At 35.2% G+C, this 23,099-nt stretch overlaps 1 protein-coding gene across 5 annotated transcripts in view; it reads left to right on the top strand.

The window, feature by feature from the left end:
- LOC130048403 (uncharacterized) overlaps positions 1 to 21,842 on the top strand; it is a 42,180-nt gene extending 20,338 nt beyond the window's left edge. The window contains exon 8 of one of the 5 annotated variants that reach the window (XR_008797175.1): positions 20,883 to 21,837. The gene's annotated coding sequence lies outside the window, so the exon portion shown is untranslated. The other 4 variants (XM_056145060.1, XM_056145063.1, XM_056145061.1 and 1 more) reach the window with 4 other exon arrangements.
- The last annotated feature ends 1,257 nt before the right edge of the window (positions 21,843 to 23,099 follow it).

Below are 23,099 nucleotides of genomic sequence, written 5' to 3'. Positions count from 1 at the left end.
TTTATGAGACAGTAACTCAAGAATACAACGATATAAGGTCTCAACCGTGCGCAGCTTTTTGTGCGCCGTAAATCGAAGGTTTTTATACGGGGTGGCTCTGTAGCTCTCTGTTATGTCAAAATATTTTTTTCAGAGAGCTACAGTTCTGCAGCTACATTGCTCCCTGAATACTTGTCATTTACTTAGTTTGTGTATCAGTCGAAATCGGGTGATGAAACTGCCTAACTATGAGACACTTGCTGAGCACATTCACCTATGCAGTGGTGAATATTTGTCCCACTCCCGCATGTAAACAAGTTGTTTCGTGTGTACAAGAGAGTATCCAAAGGGAAATAAATCGGACGTATCTCGAAACCGTTGTATTGATGCCAGGGTTTTAACCAGCATTTAGTTGTTACTACCCATTTTATATTTAGTGGGAATTTTTGAGAATGTAGTTATGAGCTTCCAGGGGATGGGGATGGGGGACATCCATGGAATATAATATCCACAGATTATAACAGCCATATGAAGTGATTGATTACTCGTTTTATCTATATTGTAAGTCTGACAATTGTAGAAAATGACTTGTTGAAAATTCTTGTACAATTTTGTGAAGTTTCTACAAATGAAGGGGATTTTTTTTTTATCTGTGGAAGGGGAATATCCATTTGTTGCCAAGGGGGAAAGGTACCTTTTACCGGTAGTAAAAGCAACCTAGATAAATCCCTGGATGCAAAAAATACAATGTGACGTCATATTCAGCGTCGGTGTTTAGGAAATTTACAAACATAGTAGTTTGAATTTTCTCTTACCAAGCAATCGTTATTTAACTAGTAGACCATGCTATAAACAACGACGTCAACAACAGAATTGTCATTCTGCCTTTATGATATCAATTTAATCCAATGTTTCAAAGTCTAGAGTGATGAAGAAGAAACTTTCAAAAACAGTAGACACTATTTGATTTCGCTCATTGAAATTGGCTGAATGGCAGTGTAGCGGCAAAATCCTGCCTGATTGCTTGAAGGCTCTCGAGCAAGCTCGGCGCCTTAAAAAAACATGATATGAATATACGGTGTGACCGTTGGATCGAGCGAAGTAAGAAATGGTCATTGGCGTGCCAAATGATAATTATTTATATAATTCAGTTAATTAAGTACGGTAAATATTAAACGTAGAAATAACGATTCACCTGAAAATATCCATTGTCTGTAAAATTTGCCATATACTAAACGCCCAGTAAGCTTCAAATATTTAAAAAGTGGGAATATACGATAACTACATGACCCGCATATTTATTTTTCGCGGGAAATATAACACCAGCCGACGTAAACAGTGCATTGTGACGTCACATTTAGCTTTGCTGTTTTATCTTTCAAACCAAACAATTATAGACAACAATACGTCCCGTTTGTAAATGAAAGGCAACTCAAAATCGATATTTGAATTGGATATAAAATGTAAGAGGATGTATATCCAATATAATTTTTTTATCTAAAGAAACTCATGAACTTGTTCGTCTATTTAGTCGTGTTACTGTTTTCCTATTTGTTGATTTGCGAAAAAGCACTGCCAAATTTTTTTTACTATCTATTTTGAACAAATTGAGTATTGAAATTATAAGCTGCACGCCAGAGTCTTGTATTTTTGGCAATCAAAATTAAAACACGAATAACTGTTGAAGCAACTAATGAATTAAAAAATGGCGGCGCCCATATGGATCACGAAATTTCAGTGAACGTATGTAGAGATGATCTCTTCCTTTTGCTGATTTGACTTTTTCTTTTACATGTATGTTACCTTCAGGTCCTTGAATAGCGGGCAGGCCTTAGGTCCGTCCGAGCTTCGCTCGGTATTATCATTTTTAAATTCCTTCCATATGTATTACTCAGTATGCTAATGCAGAGCACAGATTTACGTCTTACATCTACATAAGTTGGTCTAATGGCATACTGTTTGTACATGGGTGTTTTGTTTGGGGTTTTTTTTTTGGGGGGGGGTGATTGCTGTCATTCTGATTACTTTTTCGCTCAAAAATAACAAACATCTATAGCTAACCACGGGTATGATGCATATGACCCAAATTTTCCAATACCCATGCGTCGACATTTAATCCGCATTAACTTCGTTTTGCGTTCACACGGACCTAATGCGAATTTAAGAAAATTTTATGCGTATAAGATTTAATTCGAAGTAAACTAGATCTAATGTGCATTGAAATATCCATGTGAACGCGATTCACATTTAATGTGCATTAACTTACGATTAATGCGCATTAAATTCTTCGTGTGAACGAGGCATAAATTTGTGGTACTTCTCCTACAGCTGTTGATACAATTTTTATATCTACAAAGGCAAACAAAAAAAAAACAAAAAAAAACATCAATGTAAATGGTTACAAGGATAAGGGTTATGCCACTGTGTTTATATTACCTATAAGTAACTCGTTTCTATACATGCTGGAAAATATCGAACGAATTATTAACTCAAATTTTCATATAATTTTTTGTCTACAGCAAGAATTGTTAAAGGACACATCTCATGTTTTCAAAGTATACAAAATTACATGCATTTAGTCTTCTTTATGCTTATAGTAATTAATTCTAATAGTTCGTTCGCCGACATTTTGCGATAATTAACCACAATACAGCACTATTGACGTAGAAAAACAGGGACACCCGTCACTTGTTGGTTTATCAGTCCGAAATGAAATTAAACAAAAAAGTGAATATTTTCAAATGTATACTTGCTACTGACTTCCGATTACTGACTGACATAAGATTTCTCTAACTATCTGACAGTGTGTCAGATACGAAATATCTGTGATATTTTTAGAGATAATTCGAATGTGTTATATTGATAAACCACGTATAGCGTCTGCGACAATATGTCCATGGAGAGTGGCAGAGTTCTAAGCTTCAGTGAAAACCAAATTCAAATGCAGCATATACCTGTAAAATTATTTCCACAACCGTGATCGCCATATTACTGGCCTATCTTTATGCAGTTTCATTTGTAAAATACTAATTCTTAGTCTCGAGTATACAGTCTAGGTTGAACCTCTCTAGAGAAAATATATGGGGTGACCCTGGGGGAAGAGATTTTTTTCATTTCTTTTATCATGAATAAATAGCTAAATTTATATCTTTGTTTTAACAATGGATTGATATACTTATTCATTTAACAAGCATAATCTACATGTAATATTGTAGATTTAATTGCTGTTATAAAATTTAGAAATTCATTTCAAAATTAAGGATTATCTCCCTCAAGCATAGCTCTTATCCTTGAACGAATTTGACTCCACTTTTTTGGCACACTGTTTTTGCCTATAATAGCTCTAAGACATTGTTATTTCGGATTTCAAACATTTTGGCTGAGCATCACTGAAGAGACGTAATTTGTCGAAATGCGCATCTGGTGCATCAAAATTGGTACCGTATAAGTTTTATATTGGGCATCAACCAATATGATACAAGTTGTTTATTATGAATACAAGTTGTTTATTACAAGAGTTGTTCCTCGTTGTCCATAAACAATGTTCTTGTCAGTTAATATGCTATTATATCGCCCTATGTCATACATTGAATAAATCAATATATTGCGAAAACAACGGCAGTGACCAATCCCGCAAATAACACAGCATCGGGAACAGAAACAGCCACATTCTGACCCCCAGAAACACAAGAGACGTGACCAGGCGCCCAGGAGGAGTAAACATTTCCCCTTCAACAAGGAAAATAATGGCCTAACAATATGTATGAAACACATCAAACAACATCCGCAGGCTGCATTTGCAAACAAGATCACCGTAATGACTATAGAATTTACGAAATGCTAACTTTAAATAGCAATGCCAGCCAAAAAATTTAACATGAAAATTTAAAATGTTTTTTACTGTGGGTATTTTATGCATCCTTTCTAAATATCAAAACAGAAAAAATTGACTTGATACAGCAATATTTAATGAAATGACAGCCAATTTAGTATAACACCCGTGTGGAATATGAAACACTTTGATTTACAAAAACCCGCTAAAAGCGTCCCAAGACTGATTCATATAATGAAAAGTCAAATTTATATATTTTATGACATCTAGGTAACAGATATGCATCTATACTAGTAAAATAACCAAAAAATAAAACTAAGTCACCACTTATGGGACAGTCAGCAACTTGATAAAAACATCAAATTCTGGTAATTTATCATGCTTCACCGCAGATATTGTTATTTTAACAATCTCGTTTGATGGTTTGTCATAAATCTCACTTGGCAAATGCTCTGGTATAAGTCTACACAATAAAAGTGCATTTCTCGGAAGATGCATTGTACCTAATAATACATGTAATGATTTCGTTTCAGTTCTGACATAATAGATTTAGACTATAGAGCTAGAGACATTCGATGTCGGCAATACTTAGAGTAAATCAAATATTAATTTCAATAAACCGTAGACATGTTTTGTTATTTTAAAGACAATATAGAATAAAGAAAATATATATTGCAACACACTGTACACGTTTTTTGTGTCCTTTAAGACATTGAGACTGTTGAGAATTAATCCCGAATTTCTTCTGAACAAGACTTCCGGTGTAGGGATGCAGATGTTTTAGATCATATTACGAGGAAATACTTCGTTGGTTGTTATTAATATATGTATTTTGGACACTTAACTTTTGCTATATCACTTCAATATTCGTGTAGTCGATCGTTAAAGCCGAAAATGTGGTGTGTCTAAAATTCGATTGCGCTTACTTATAAATAACTTTTGACTTTTTCCCGGGAAATTGTTGATATACACTTCATTCAACGTCGTAACTTTATAAAAATATCCACCAATCAAATACACTAATAGTATAGGGGACGTGTCAAGATGCGTAATTGAGCATGATGTGCAGCTGGGTCAATAGTTCCATGTTGAATAGAATTATGCGCGCGCAGCGCCACCTATGCTTTCGGCAATGCTACTTTAAACAAAACTGATAAAACCCCTGTAAAATCTACTTCTTTGAACCGGGCGCGGTAGCTCAGTGGTAGAGCATTTGCTTCGTAACCGGGAAACCATGAGTTAAAGCACCTATCGTGCCATTGCCATGTCAAATCTAAGACGTTAACATAGTTATATATATGTAGTGATTGCTCCTTCGCCAAGCGCACGGTATTTAGAAGTGATAATCGTGAGTCTTTCGGACATGACCTTAAAAACGGAGGTCCCGTGTCGCGACAGGTATTGGCACATTAGAGAACACTCACTGCTACGGCCGTGAATGTTAAGCATAGGTTTAAATTTGTGGTACTTCACATACAGTTGGTGACGTCTCAATAATGAGTGAAAAATTCTCGACGGAACGTAAAACAAATAATCAACCAATTCATTTGTTAGTAGCCTGCATCGGTTTAGAAATTGATCGTAAACAGAACATGCTCTCGAGTATCGAATCAGTTAATCATGTAAGTGATAATGAAATATTGATCAGATATATAAGTAAACACGAAAAGATGACGATGGAGAAGCTGAAGTAATCCCGTTTGTAATATATCAGTATAAAAAATAATGATAGAATTTTGAGTGGATGTGTACTTGTAGGAGAGTGAAAGTCTGTAATCATCCGTTTTATATATTTTTCTTCGTATAAAAACATGTAAATGTAGCGGCGGATATAGAATGGTGTACGGGCGTTACAACTCCCTTTCGTTGAACATTTTTAACGCAATTGGTCGTCTTTTATCAAATTGGTTTCTTCACCCTCCCCCTTCTTTTCTAGGCATAAGAGATACAAACTTGGGTTGCAGTTCCCCTTTTGAAAATTCCCTTGATCCGTCCCTGAAACATATTTATGTTGAATGTTATGTTCAAGCATATACAACCTTAAATATTTCTACAAAAAACACCTGATTATGTGACTGTCATCTAAGATATCTCGAAGAATATGTTCGATATATTAAGGAAACGCCTTCTCGATACAATAATTTTTTTTAACAGCACCGTTTGATAATTACGCGTCAAACAGGTATTTACAACTAAGCATTTCGTAAAGAAGCACGGTTTATTACCTAGAATACCATAAACAATTGACCCGCTCCCGTGATATGAATAATGTAGCTTTGTGTTGCAACATGATACTACTGTACCAGTTAATCAGACTGAAACATTTTCTCATATTAGTTGAAAAGTTCGTTACCTGTTGTTTTATGTACTACTTCGCAGGTCTATAAGAATCCAAAATCGTACTACAGGAGCTAGGTCTTCGATTCATGACCTTCAAAGTTTACTTGGAAAATGCGCTCGGATCTCAGATCTTGACAAGAGTACTTGTAAACTCGCCATTATTTAACACCATGGAAACCTGTGCGAAATTCTTGTGAAACTCGTATACACTGTATATTGGAAACGAGAAAGAAATGGCGACCAAGGTTTCAGACATGTTTTACGCATTTTCATGTTATTATAAGAAAAATATTCTTGATTGCAAATTAGTGGCATAGAGTATTCTTATCACGAAAACTAAAAATAAAAGCCATAAAAACAAAACCGCTCTATGACGAATTTTAGGTAACGAGGAAAATTCGTACCATCTAATGGACTGCTGAATTCAATGAAGAAGGTGTGCACTCCAGCGGAAAAATCAAAACAAAAGCAGACAAAAACAAAAGCAACCAAAACAAAAACAGACAAACAAAACAGACCAAAACAAAAGCAACCAAAAAATAAAACAAAAACTCTACAAGTGAATGTTCAATCCAGAGTATTTCGTATTGTCCATTGTCATATATTTCGTCTCTGAAAATGTGTGTAAGTTAGCATTTTCTGCCTTTGTTTTTTGTTGTTGTTTTTTGCAGACTAAACTTACTTATATAGTATCCAAAACACCATTCACATTCATACACATGAATCATTGTTAATATCAAACTACTCTAAACCCGTCCTTCATTGGTATTTTGATGCGTAAATTTTCTAAAAACTCGTGTACCTACCAATTCAAAAAAAAAACAACCCAGTTATGTCATGTTTTAAGTAATGTGTGTAATAAAAAACATTTTGCAGTTTATGATACCCCCTCCCCCCAAAACTCCCACTCTATCGTCTTGTGAAACTAAATTGAACCCCACGCTTAATATGAAATGTGTACATATATAACCCATTTACCTACTTTTTGATATGCAAACGGAAATATCTGAGGAATTTCATATCCTGGAGTTTAATTGTACACGATATGCGGGAAACATTACCTGTTTTATGTCAGCTAGTATATTTGCTGTTTCTTTGTGATGCAGGTGTTGCAACTTTAGTCATGGCTTGCATGTACAGCTTGCCAATTTAATATGTCAATATTAGTGTGTCATTTGACAGCTTCGATTATTCACGACTGGTAATTTAAGGTTTATTATAGTGAACTCTGATCTACAAAACATTGCATTAACATATGTATAGCAAATGTTAAAACAATTTCAGTAATATGCACTGCATATTTTTAAAATGTCATTTAGTTCTCAACTCCTGATGATTTGAATACCTATTAAAACAAACAACAGTTTAACTATATTATCTGAATTTATATGATATAGGTATATGAAAATACATCAATGGTGCGTACATAAGCATAATATACATCAGAAACTTTCGATTCTTCTTAACAGTAGGGGCCTCCGTGGACGAGTGGTTAGAGCATCGCGCTCAAAATTACACGACCTCTCGCCTCTGATCGGCGCGGGTTCTTATCCCGCTCGCGCTGGTAAGTGAGAAAGTTTCTCAGTTTATTTTCGGAAGCTCGGTGGTCTCTCCCCAGGTACATTGTATCTGGGTTCTCTCTTCCACCAATAAATACTGTGCGCCATCCGAGTCAGGATTGTCTTTTTGGAAAGATTGATTGTATATTGTTAAACGTCCCACTCATTTTGCACTCATATGGAGACTTCACCATTTCCGCTAAAGGCCTATGCTCGGCGCTTACGGTCTTTGAGGAGAGGGATCTTTATCGTGCCATACCTGCTGTGACGGGACATCGGCTTTGGCGGTCTTATCCGAAGGACCGCCACATTTTGTCGTATTTTACGACAAGCAAGGGAGTACTGAGGACCTTTTCTAACCCGGATTCCCACGGGATTTTATATGAAAGAAAACAATTCCTCTTTTGTTGATAAATCCTTTGTATACAAGCTTTAATTTGATGTACAAACCGTCATCTATTTTGCCAGGTTTAATTTCTAATAACGAATTTTGGATATTGGAAGTATGTCTAAGCGTAGGACAGGAATTTTGGACTCTGTATCCTGCAAGTTAAAACAACAGAAACGTACAGCAAATGTATCCTCTGTCCCGTCTTAGTGGTGCTTGTTTAGTTCTGATGCTAAATTGTTATTTTCTGTCTCTTGTCAAGTGTTCGTAATACAAATTCCCCATGTTTTGTATCTAACCATGAGTTGTCAGTACATATCGTGCATCTGAAGTACGCGGGTTAGTCCATTTGCTCGTTATGGAGAGGGTCGCACACCTGCATCTCAGTACTGTTATGTACTATCTGTCATCACTATTTGTCGCGTGCAATCATAGTACTAGCTGCAATAATGTAGCCCTCTCTGCTTTTTTTTTTTTTTTTTTTTTTTTTTTTTTTTTTTTTTTTTTAGGGAGAGGGCTACAACTCCTTAGGATCTCCGTAATGGTGCAAATGCGGGAGTGATTCACTCCCGCAACATTTGTGCTCATTCTAAACATTTCCTGACTTTCTTTACGTAAATAAAATGATATTCTATGTTTCTTAGTCAATATATAAATTTACAACCTGCAACTTAAGATTTGTGAGGCTCTATTCTACCGTTTTCAACAATTTCGATAAATTCCAATTTCTCGATTCATATTTGTGCGCCATGTTTGATGTACTGAAGTTTCAACTTCCGATTGTCAAGTCATTTGCATATGCCATATAAGGTAGTATTTACATCAATGGACAAGTATGGAGGCGAAAGCTATTTCGTCGGTATTGAAAAGGTTTGAATTTAATATCAAGTTAAAAACCGAACAGCAGAGTGTAAATTCTTTCTGCAACAATATGATTTTCCTTTCTTTGTCGAAGTGGCTCGAGTAACTGCATTTTCGCGCTGATTGTCAATGTTTAGGTTTTTCATTAGATCCACCTACGAGATCTCGTGATAACAAGCATGGCGGAGCAGACGAAGAATTTTGCATGCTGTACATTGTATTTAATGAAAAACACCTTTATTAGACATACCCGAGCACAAAGTTGGTACTCCTTTTGGTGTAAACAACATTTGGGACTAATACACAGAGTTTATTATCTGTTATTCATAAAATTATTTTGCACCATTACGGAGATCCTATGGAATTGTAGCCCTATCCCGAAAACGTCAGAATAAAAAAAATTGGATAGGGCTACATTATTGCAGCTATCATAGTACCAACCCTTTGTTTAGTCTGTCGTCCTATTTCGAGTTTAGTCTGCTCGCTTTTCTGCCACGTGCCCACAGTCATACGCAATACGTATATACTGTAGCAAGCCGTTTTACTTTTTATTCAAAAGAAATATATTTCTTTAATATAGAAAGATACCGTTTAAGCGTGAAGAAATGTCTCTCAAAGCTATGGGACATATCTCTTAAATCTTGAAAGATATTTCTTTAACTTAGATATATACGTGTATCTCTTCTTTATCGATGTAAAAGGGATATCTCTCAAATTTTTAAAGATTTCTCTTATAGATTTTCAGAAAGAAATATATTTCAAACTCTAGAGAGGTATCTCTTCCATTTAAAGTGATATATTATGATGATTCTCCCACGCATGATCTTCGCCATTTATGTGACGTGTAAGCTTATGCTAAAATGGCGGGAAAGTTCGTAGAGGTCGTTGGGACAGCATTAAGCAGTTGCCGTCAGCTTAGCTTAGCGAGTTGTTTGATAATTACTTCATGGTTTTGATTTTTAGGAAGTGATTGGAAATTAAGCTTACAATTAAATATTGTTATACCTCTTGAATCCCGTGGGGATCCGGGTTAGAATAAGTCCTCAGTACTCCTTGCTTGTCGTAGAAGGCGACTAAATGGGGCGGTCCTCTCGGATGAGACCGCAAAAACCGAGGTCCCGTATCACAGCAGGTGTGGCACGATAGAGACCCCTCCCTGCTCAAAGGCCCTAAGCACCGAGCATAGGCCTAAATTTTGCATCTCTTCACCGGCAGTGGTGACGTCTCTGTATGAGTGGAAAATTCTCGAACAATATTCAATCAATATACCCCTTGATAAAAAAGGGAAATAAGCATACATTCAAAAATAAATGTCACAGTGACATTCAATGTGTCTGTAGATTCTAGCAATACCACATCTCGTTGTACTTCATTATTATCCATTTTGTATCACCAACTAGAAATTGCTTCACTGACAAACTTTTGCTTTGGGAAGCATCCCTTGTATATTCGACCAGAATTTGAAAAAACCGAGAGATATCTCCTGTTCTCTGAGAGATATTTTTATTTGGTTGAGATATCTCTTTTGGATGCTTAAAGGTGCAATATGTTTAAAAGGTTTCAAAAAAATATGGTTATATATCATGACAGAAACGCATTATAGACAATTTATTTGTTTTGAAAACAAAGATTGGGTGTTTATTGTTTAGGAAGTTTTCAAAATAAGTGGATATCGATACAAGTTTATTATACATGTATATATATTATTTTTCAAGTGTACGTTTAGGTAAAATGTGTCATTTAAAAGTTTAATGTGTGACTGTACAAAATTAAGATGCCTTAACTTACAAAATTAACATTTTTGACTGGTTTGTTTGTAAACATAAACAGACTCGAATTTTTGTTTACATAACAGAGTTAAGGCTAAAATACCGCTCTTTGCCTTACAATCAGAAGGTCCAAAAGGTCGTCAACATAAACGAGTTATATTTTAAACTTTAACATCAAAAATAGAGAGAGAAAATTCAAAATACTTGAACCAGTCACGTACATACAGATATATCTTTTGTTTTTCAAGATAGATATCTCTCATGCAAATTCTTATCTCTCTAGGTGAAAAAGATGTCTCTTTCTTATAGAGATATCTCCCTAGGTCAAATGTATCTCTTGACTTGTTGTAAAGAGATATCCCTTTAAAGTAAGAGATAAATCTTTGAATTGGAGAGATATTGTATTTTCCGAATAAGTAGTAAAATGGTTTGCCTCGTAATAAACCATGTGATAATCGCATAAACAAATCACATTACCTTCTTTATGCAATATATTTATAAGGCATATTCTCTGAAAATACACCAGAAAATCTAGAATAAAATAAAAGTCTGTACAAATTCCGTAATTGTTCCAATGAGTCATTTTCTCACCCCCCCCCCCCTCCAAATGTGACTATGTATTGTTTGCTTATATTTACACATGTAGGCATTTGACGCATGCATTTTATATATAGCATGTGTATCGTAATTTGTTATGTATATATCAGTAGCGGTATTTTCCTGTTCGTAAGGTATGCATCATCTGGAAGTCCATGTACATTCTTATTCATAAGATATATGTATATGGCTTTCTTGTGTATTCATATATTATGTATAAACCAGATTTTTGACAACCATTGAGAAAAATAAAATGCATTCCTTGCCCATGTTTTATTGCCCAATTCATAACAATTTACATTTTTATGCACAAACCAAACGACAATGTTTCAAAATTGGTACAACAAATACATTGCATTTAATTCCGACATTTGTCATTTAAGAATAACACAACAAAAGGTTACGTTCAATATAAAAATGCATATTTAATTCTGCCAATTCATCATAATTAAGCCTAATATACTATTTGATAAGAAGCGAACTTGACGTATAAGAAAACAAAAGATATATTTACATATATAGGGGTTTAATAAAAGACATGCGTGTGTTCGTAGCACCATGCGTCATGTGATACATTTTTTTTAAAAAAGGGTCTGTCTCTGCATTGTATTATGGTTATCCTCGTCACAACATGCAGACCAGTTTTGTCATAAGGTGATGTAAGAATACGCATAGGAAAAAGGAATACAATAATGTATTGAGCTAAGTTATACTCGTTCACCTTACAACAACGACTGAAACCAGTACATCTAACCAACACAGGCATTGTGGCAATCCACTCTCCGACTGACCAACACAGGCACTGTGGCTCTCCACTTGTCAACATGGCTGATCAACACAGGCATTGTGGAAATCCACTCTCCGACTGACCAACACAGGCATTGTGGCTCTCCACTTGTCAACATGGCTGATCAACACAGACATTGTGGCAATCCAATCTCCACTTGTCGACATGGCTGGCCAACATAGAAATCGTGATGACCCACTTGTTAAGATGGCTGACACCACAGTAAAGAAGTGCATTTTTTTTGGATTTGAGGTGGAGTACATGTAGCTAGTAAAGTCTTTGAAGCCCTTCGCCTAGAACATGATTGGAACGAAAGATGACATCAACACAAACTAAGCATTAACATGAAACCTGTATAGAGTTGTTCCTCTTTGTGTGTCCGTTACATTAAGCGGCCTTGTCAACGTGTTCCCTACAGTTAGACCCAACAACCATTTGTTTTATGATACTTTGTGCTGAATAAATTATATATACAAATACACATGTAAATGTTTTAAAATCGTTCATATAATATTTAGGGTTACATTCAATCTAATTAAAATTAGCTGTTTCGAATCCGCTACCGCTTCTCAAACGGTAGCGGATTCAAACAGCTATTATTTTTAATTGAATTGGGTTAGATTGACAAATAACGATTGTGATTTTTTAAAAAGTTAGATAGTAAAAACTGTGCATTCTGGTGCTTCAAACCCTATTGCATGACATGGTTCATATAATGTTGCATTTCGGCAGATGTCATGATCGTATGTCACATATATATACAAAATGTATTTACTTATCTACATACTAATTCATGTGAACATGAAATATGATTTATAGGGTCATGAAATACATGTATAGAATATTCAATAAATTCCCACCTCTTTTGATGTAGTAATACGATGTGTGTTTCATTATACGCGTGCATAAAGTGTCAGTTTTCTGGTTTCAGAGATTACAAGATACTCCCAGTTCTGCTGCTCCATCAATCAACAGTAATACACTAAATGGAATATTTTAACATGATTAGCATATTTAAAGATGTTACCGTTTCGGACAAACCAGAGCTCCTCAACAGTAGCCTTATATAGAGTGTAGAAGATTGAGATCATTTCCTGGTATCTGTTCAATATTCTACACGTGCATATCTGAAATTAGTTTACATTGTTATGCAGATCACAAATTGAACCAATTAAATTGTATATTTGTAAATAATGATCGCACAGAAAGTCACGAAAAGTGAGCAATTCCGGAGCAGGATGCTAATTTTGAACAGAAAAAAAAGATAATAAAAGTTTACACCTGATATGTGGTATTGGTTGTTAACGTTGACAGCCGTCTCATCCGAAAAATCGAGATGTTATGAAGATCATTGAATTATATACAATTTATTTTTCTATGACATGAATTTCAAAGTAAGTCAATCTTATTAAAGTCGGATCCTGGCATCTTTTAATCAGATTTGCAAATTGAGTAAACTAATACGATAAGGGATGGTGCCTAGCTCTGCACGAGTGTCGGACTGTACGAGGGAAATAGTGCAGAGAGCATTTTCCACAAACTGACACAGGATTGCACTGGGAGTAATCACTTAGGTGTAAGATTCTTCTTCTTTGAACGGTCTTGCACCAGTACAACACATAATCAGTTAAATTGTATTGACTAATGGTTTGTACTTGTACGTTAATGAAGTCGCAGACATTTCTGTTTGCTACCGTCATCTCAAGACAAATATCTGATTTAAAATGTCTGTATCCTCACTTAAAGCGAGAAGTAGATTAAAATTTGAAAGTCGGAGGGATATTTGAGAAACTTGTCGTTCTGAATCAACGCTATCATTGTAGTCTTATGTTGACCCGAAGCATTGGTTTTAGTTAATATAATCAGGAACAAGTGGGAATTTCTTTCTAAATAACAAAAGCAAATTCAGTTTGAACATTTACAATAGATCTATATATCTCAACGGTTTTGGAGCGATCTTAAAATCGACAATTAATTTGCCAATGCTAACACATTTTTCAATTAAATGTCGACATTTATCAATTCGATGACGTCACTAGCCTTGATTAATGATGCCCTCGGCTAACCCGCATGTTTTGGCACAAATAAATTACTTCAACCAACTCCATCTTCCTCCGATCCGACCAAATGGCATCGTCCTATTTCGTATTGATTGCAGAAAAAAAAAATTTTAAATGAGCACAGTATTTTACAAAATACATATTTTCATAACAGGGATCGGTGGCTCCTTACTACACATGTACATACCCAACAGTCTTTTGATAAAGAGAAAAGCTTAATCCTTTTCTTTGGTTCTTTCTTTCTTTATTCTTTATTATTTTTTCTCTCTCACGTGGATTGCAATTGTAGTGCGTTGTGGAATATGATATTTCAATACGCAGTAATAGTAATGCTTTCAAATATCTCGCACAATATTCTTATCTATAGCAATAGTAACTCCATCTCCTCTATACTATGAGTAAAAGCAAAATGAATTTTCACAGAGAAATAAATTTTCATACAATGAAACGTTTAAACGAATCTATGTTTGAAATTAGGCACTGAGAAACGAAACAAATAAAAACTAATGTACATCATGCGATGAGATTCTGATTCAATTTTATATTACTGTACATACATTGATATTTCCTATGATGATATACCATTATAACGGAGCTGATATTTCCTTTGATCATATACTATTATAACGGAGCTGATATTTCCTATGATGATATACTATTATAACGGAGCTGATATTCCCTATGATGATATACCATTATAACGGAGCTGATATTTCCTATGATGATATACCATCATTACGGAGCTGATATTTCCTATGATGATATACCATTATAACGGAGCTGATATATTTCCTATGAGGATATACCATTATAACGGAGCTGATATTTCCTATGAGGATTTACCATTATAACGGAGCTGATATTTCCTATGAGGATTTACCATTATAACGGAGCTGATATTTCCTATGAGGATATACCATTATAACGGAGCTGATATTTCCAATGATGATATAATATTATAACGGAGCTGATATTGCTTATGATGATATACTATTATAACGGAGCTGATATTTCCTTTGATGATATACTATTATAACGGAGCTGATATTTCCTATGAGGATATACCATTATAACGGAGCTGATATTTCCTATGATGATATACCATCATTACGGAGCTGATATTTCCTTTGATGATATACTATTATAACGGAGCTGATATTTCCTTTGATGATATACCATTATAACGGAGCTGATATTTCCTTTGATGATATACCATTATAACGCAGCTGATATTGCCTATGATGATATACCATTATAACGCAGCTGATATTGCCTATGATGATATACCATTATAACGGAGCTGATATTCCTATGATGATATACTATTATAACGGAGCTGATATTCCCTCTCAATAAATGATTTAGGAACAGTAACAGAATGCACTATCTAAGGTCGATTTCCAACTGCAACGTATCACACATACGGCAGTATAATTAATCTATCTATTTTTCTTTGATAAAAACGCGTGTCAGTGATGCATGGATCATGTTCCATAAACTCTTCAAGGTCAACATTCTCTTGTAAACTGTCACAGGTACTGATAGTTTTCATCTGCGTCTAGTCTCTTTTTCCCCAGTCATTTTTTTGTCTTTGATGTGTTACTTCTGATGTGAGTTCATGTTAAATATCACGTTCATGGAGTCACGTCGCCATGATCTTGCTTACAACCTAAAATATCGGAAAGAAATAAACATCATTATTGTCAGCTGCACTGGCATAAATATACCTCAAAGTCTCATCAATTTGATTAACTGAAGTAAGGAAACACCACCCTTTAATGATAAAAAATGAAAGAAAACAATTTCATCAGAAACAGTGGATGATTACGTACCGAGCAGACGTGATATTCCCCCTGTAAACAATTTAACTGAATAGTTTTTTCGTAATATCGGATAAGTTGTTTACCCTCTTATCTACCAATGCTGTATCGTGTACACACGGTGATCGCAGTTTCAGTCGTACATTTTATTCTTTCAATTGAAAGTTTCCCAGTATACTTGCGGAAGGTCGCTTCCCGGGTACATTGTATCTGGGTTCTCTCTTCCACCAATAAAAACTGGGCGCCACCAGATGACTGAAAAATTGTTGAGAGTGGCGGAAAACAGCAAACAATCTATCAATCAATCTTTCAATTGCAAAGTAAAAGAAATATATTCTTTTCTCACTCTTGACTTTTTTGATTACACCTTACATTGCTCAAATTTTTGTCCCTTTTGATAACTGACAATATTTATTTATTCCATTACAATGTATACTAAAATGTGTTAAATGTCACTTAAAAATACGCACTCGACCACCGGACCATGAGTCCCACACCTCTTCGTGTTCCCCCGACAAATGCTAACTATTTATAACTTTGACACGTGACTTGTCTCCTCTTCTCTTCTACACAAAAACACATGCACACGTAAATCTAAATTTACTGATGTTAAGTTAGAACAGGGTAGATAACTTTTAGTTGTCAAGGAGGAAACTGGAAATATTTATTAAAGTAGCCCCCCTCCCCCTTCCCAAATAATGGTTTATTATCGTAATGTACATGTAGTTGTACAATCCTTACAATGTACTTTGTATATTTAATTAATTGATATCCATTAATGAAACTATTGGTAAAATGGTAATGTAGATGCACTTTAAGAGTACAATGCATTGATTTGTAGATGTTCGGTAAACCTCCGGGAGTTCGCTTAAAGAGGGTATTCGCTGTCCCATCATTAAGGTGATGTATAATTGATGAACTGTACCCCTTTGTCTGTGTTTGCCGGTAGATTTTGCCATTAGAGGGATGTTTTCTTTTGATATTCAATACCGTATGATGAGAAACATTAAGTTCGATATCGTATATACCGGGATCATACATAGACAGCTGTGTCACATAACAAACGAACAGCTATCTCTTATTTATATGGTTTTAAAAAATCACATATTAATTGATAACATCTAATTGCTAGGTCCCCGTGCACCTTCGAATTCAACTTTTGATATATATCAAAACAGAAATAAAAACCTAAACATTTTATGTTGCTTTATTGATCCACAGACATTTTATGGAATTTTCAAAAACCAATTTACCTACTTTTCTGTATTTTTCCCATAAGAGAACGGAAGGATCAGAGAACTCTGATTTCCTGAGGTAATTCTAAGTACAATACGCCGGAAACATTACACGGTCCATGTCAGATATTAGTTTTGCCGCTACGTTACCTGGCAGAGGAGCGGAGGGATGACACATGAAAACCGCGACACCTACACCACATATACCTAGAGCCATGCAACTGTGTCATTTGACACATATTATTCACGACTGAAAATAGTAAGCTGTAATCCAAAGAACATTTTGATTAATTTTGGGCAAATATTAGAATAATTTTGTAATTATGTACGACCATTTTCTGATTACTAATGTGTTATCACTGAACGATGATGTTGAGAACGCATGTACCAAATATAAAAATATGAATAACGAGTGACATTTTTAACAACAGTTGTGGTATATGTTTTAACAAAAATTAATGATATACGACCTGAAAGTTATTAATGAATTTTAGCCAGACTTGTTTCTATACTACACTGTACATGTCACATTTAGCTGTTTAGGAGTAACTCCATTCCGTGACTATTGAGAAAAAAAGCTAGTTTCTTCTTCTTTTTTCTTTCTTTACGAAATACAGATTTTACTAACTTTCACGATTGTTTTCATCTCTTTAAGAAAATGCATGAATGAATGAAAAGAAATTGACTGAATGGATCATCGTAACTGAAAGGATAACGGTTTAATTACAATAACATCTTTGAAAATTGCGTACACAAGTGCACGCCTTTCACAAATTTACACTTTTGAATGAATACATGACTAGTTATAACACATATAATGATAATTGAACCATTGTAAATTTACATGTAACATCAAAAGATGCACCTGTCAGTTATATGCCTGGTTCATATTTCAGGAGTTTTAAAAAATATACATGTATATACTCAAAACGGAAATCCACAGTTCATGTTCTCTGTAATGACTTGATTATTATGCAAATCTATTTTACGGGGAGACAGAATCGGACCTGTTTGACCATTGGTATATGAATCGTGTTCACCGGAAATCCTCGCGTATCGTATCCGCCATTGCCTCCAATAAGAACTTTTTTCTGTTTCTGTCTCTTGCCTGTTGTCTTTCCCCACTTTAAATAATTTTGTAATTAGCATTGTTTGTCTTTCTCCTGGTTTTACTAATTAACTATGCGCAGATAGTAAATCGCGGCTGTAAGTACATTTTTAATTTTACGGTGAGGACCATATGAACACATCATCTGTGAGATTTCGGTCGGTCACCCCTGCCTGTTCTACGTTATATAGTGTGTGTTACTTAGCTGCCACACAATCCCATACGTCACGAACGCATATAACTCTACTCACATTTTGATACATGTAATTTTTGTGAATAGCAAACATTAAAAAACCTGCACACCCAAGATTTACATTTCTTAGAGAATGTGATTTGCATTTTCATCTCTTGCTTTCTCTCAACAAATCACAACGTACTTATAAGACTTATAAATTATGCATAGAATTTTTTATGTATAATATGTTTATCTGTATATGTGTATGTATGTTTGTCCGTCCGTCCGTCCGTCCGTCCGTCCGTCTGTCTGTCTGTCTGTATGTATGCAATTACGTCATGGTAAAATTTTGTTTTACACTGATTAGTTTGTGTATTATATTTTTACTCTATAAATTATTGTTTTCGTGCTATGTTCCATGCTGTATTTGTTGTACCATAAGAAACATACATTTCTTAGGGTAATTTTCAGTTGAATTTACACATAAAAGAACTAGTTTTCTTATATGTATAACGAAATATGTACAAATAAATTTCAGCATTATCCAAGTGTGTCATTTCATATTAAACGGTCGGGAGGGGTGTGTGTGTGTGTGGGGGGGGGGTGATACGAAAGCTATACAACCGAACAAAAAAACACGTTCAAGAAATTAATCTGATCAACAGATTATTTGTCAGTATCTCACAAGTTTATTATATTGTCTGAGATAAATCTTTTAGTTTCTGTATTTCAAGAATAAAAACCTAAAAAAAAAAAAAAAAAATCCTATTTAATACCAAGTATAACCACTGAATTAATTGAAAATGAGATAAAACGACTGTCTGCATCTAAGGCAACAGGATTGCATATCATCTTTGTCAAACTTTTAAAACTTTTATCAAATAATGTATGTGATATTCTTGCATATATTTTTCTATATCTTCATGTACTTTTGCAGATGACTGGAAAAAGCACGTGTCGCACCACTTTTTAAATCAGGGGATGAATGTTTAGTTAATAATCATCGGCCTGTATCCATTTTACCCTGTGATAACAGAATTTTAGAAAGGCATGTTTTTAATTCATTTGATGAGCATTTGTCTGTAAATTCTCTAATTACAGATTGTCAATCTGGTTTTAGGCTAAAACACTCATGTGAAAGTACTACATGTATATAGACGGCTTTAAAATATAAAATGTATAGATCAAGGTAAACTTACTGGTCTACTTTTTATAGACTTACGGAAAACATTTGAGACTGTCAATCACAAGGTTTTATTACACAAACTCAAGTCCTTTGGTATATATGTAATGATACATTTGAATGGTTTAAATTATATGTAACAAATCGTACACAGAGAGTTATTTGGAAAGGCAATCTATCGGATGAAAAGAATGTAACTATTGGAGTTCCACAAGGCTCTATTTTAAGCCCATTGTTTTTTATCCTGTGTAGTAATTACTATCCACAAGCACTGAAACATTTTAATGTAGATATTTATGCAGATGATACGAACGTTAATGTAGATATTCAGGTACTAGTATATATATGTATACCCATTTTCACTTTTACAGACTTAAATGTATATTTGTAGGTGTATAGTCATGTTAAAGCACAATTTCATTTGTACGTGTACAGACAGATGTAAATTTTTACATATACTGTACATAAATGCACGTTTGTTCGTGTGGAGACATAGATGTAGATTTGTACGTGTGCAGACATATATGTACATTTGTACGTGTGCAGACATAGATGTACATTTGTACGTGTGCAGACTTAGATGTACATTTGTACGTGTGCAGACATAGATGTACATTTGTACGTGTGCAGACATAGATGTACATTTGTACGTGTGCAGACATAGATGTACAGTTGTACGTGTGCAGACATAGATGTACAGCTGTACGTGTATAGACATTGATCTTAATTTGTATAATTTTATGCTATATATATTTGTACATGTACAGATATAATTGTACCTGTACAGGCATTAAAAAGTAGACCCGAATACCATGTAAAAAACGGATTTTGCAGTTACAATGATGCATGATATTGCAAATAAATTGCATATCAATTTATTTATTTTGTTGTGTTTGTGCAATTCAGCAAGGAATAATAAAACCAAAAGACGTCAATACCTGTCAGTTCTCAGGTAGATTGGCAGGTATTGTGTTGTGTATTGAACACAAACTGTGGAAAAATAAATTTACTTTAGTTTTGGAGTTCATGGTTTCTTATTTTCTGTACATTTATCAATAACATGGTCGCTATTTATTAAAGATATCTTGACAAAACATCATCAGTGATGTTAACAGCCCTGTATGGTTGTGACGATGTAAACATGTACAACGGCTTCTTATGTATATTGATAATGAATTCTTCTTTACAGGTAGATGTTCCTCCCCCTTTTAAATGCAGGAAGTACCTGAGAGAGTAGGACTCGGCTGTCTGCTGCAGTGTGTGTGTTTAGTGACTAAACCACCCTCACCAAGTACTACTGACTCAGAGCCGCAGAACAGGGTAGGCGGCGTACGCAAGCAGTGTCTGTAAAAACAAAATACAGAAAGTAATTGCTCAGGGTATCAATTCAACGTTGATATTAAATTTGACGTGTTGATCTACGAGGGATTCTATGAAAGTTCATCGAGTTTTATTGTCGCCGTATTGAATGATATCAGATGGTGAATGACGATCTCCATTTGTTACCTTAGGTGCGAAAGTCTAATTCATTTTAAAATCGACGTGCAGAAACATAAAACATACGATCTATATTCAAAACTGCTCTTACCTTTGGCGAGAGATTTTTTTCATTTCTGAAAAGAACAATAAAAAAGCTACGATTTTATAACTAATTCCCATACAGTTTTGACCTTGGATTGCTACACACTATACATGTATGTGGAATAGAACACAACATCCAGCTTAGACGTGTGATTGTCAGGTACAATTCATAAAGTAATCACATTATAAATGATGAAAGTACTAACTTGCACTGCCAAACAGCGTTAACTCTACATATGTACCTCAGCATTCTGTCGACATACTAGTATCTATATCGTGATGGTGGGACCTCAGCATTCTGTCGACATACTAGTATCTATATCGTGATGGTGGGACCTCAGCATTCTGTCGACATACTAGTATCTATATCGTGATGGTGGGACCTCAGCATTCTGTCGACATACTAGTATCTATATCGTGATGGTGGGACCTCAGCATTCTGTCGACATACTAGTATCTATATCGTGATGGTGGGACCTCAGCATTCTGTCGACATACTAGTATCTATATCGTGATGGTGGGACCTCAGCATTCTGTCGACATACTAGTATCTATATCGTGATGGTGGGACCTCAGCATTCTGTCGACATACTAGTATCTATATCGTGATGGTGGGACCTCAGCATTCTGTCGACATACTAGTATCTATATCGTGATGGTGGGACCTCAGCATTCTGTCGACATACTAGTATCTATATCGTGATGGTGGGACCTCAGCATTCTGTCGACATACTAGTATCTATATCGTGATGGTGGGACCTCAGCATTCTGTCGACATACTAGTATCTATATCGTGATGGTGGGACCTCAGCATTCTGTCGACATACTAGTATCTATATCGTGATGGTGGGACCCCAGCATTCTGTCGACATACTAGTATCTATATCGTGATGGTGGGACCTCAGCATTCTGTCGACATACTAGTATCTATATCGTGATGGTGGGACCTCAGCATTCTGTCGACATACTAGTATCTATATCGTGATGGTGGGACCTCAGCATTCTGTCGACATACTAGTATCTATATCGTGATGGTGGGACCTCAGCATTCTGTCGACATACTAGTATCTATATCGTGATGGTGGGACCTCAGCATTCTGTCGACATACTAGTATCTATATCGTGATGGTGGGACCTCAGCATTCTGTCGACATACTAGTATCTATATCGTGATGGTGGGACCCCAGCATTCTGTCGACATACTAGTATCTATATCGTGATGGTGGGACCTCAGCATTCTGTCGACATACTAGTATCTATATCGTGATGGTGGGACCTCAGCATTCTGTCGACATACTAGTATCTATATCATGATGGTGGTCTGAAGTATTCTTTTCTAAAAAAAAAAAAAATGGTTTGAAAGGAGTGATGTTTGAGATGAAATCCAAAGTTGATAATTCCTATAAGTAGTAGATACAATGTATATAAAATTTTAGTACATACATGTATGCACGATTGATAGTATTAGTACATGCCTGTCTTGTTTTGCGAAGACATTCAGTTGGCCATTAGACCTTCCATACTTTATTCCCTAGACATACTACAATTCAAAGACTTCATCCAGTGGCGGATCTATAGGAGGGTACGAGGGTTCCACCCCCCTCCATTTTGGATGAATATTTTCAACAAAATTTGTTATTCTATTTTCGCTAATCTGGGATCGTTATCCCCCTTCTCTTTTTTGGGGGAGAATACAAACTTTGGTCGCAACCCAACCCCTTTCCCCTTAAACAAATTTCTGGATCTCCCACTGCTCTTTCATCATTTCTTTAAATGAAAGATTTCTATACCTAAGTTACATTCTTTGTTGTTAGATACCAAATAT

This window comes from Ostrea edulis, chromosome 7, assembly GCF_947568905.1.
Source record: "Ostrea edulis chromosome 7, xbOstEdul1.1, whole genome shotgun sequence".
NCBI lineage: Eukaryota > Metazoa > Mollusca > Bivalvia > Ostreida > Ostreidae > Ostrea > Ostrea edulis.
Note: the sequence above shows the minus strand (reverse complement) of the source record. Positions and strands in the feature narration are given on the sequence as shown.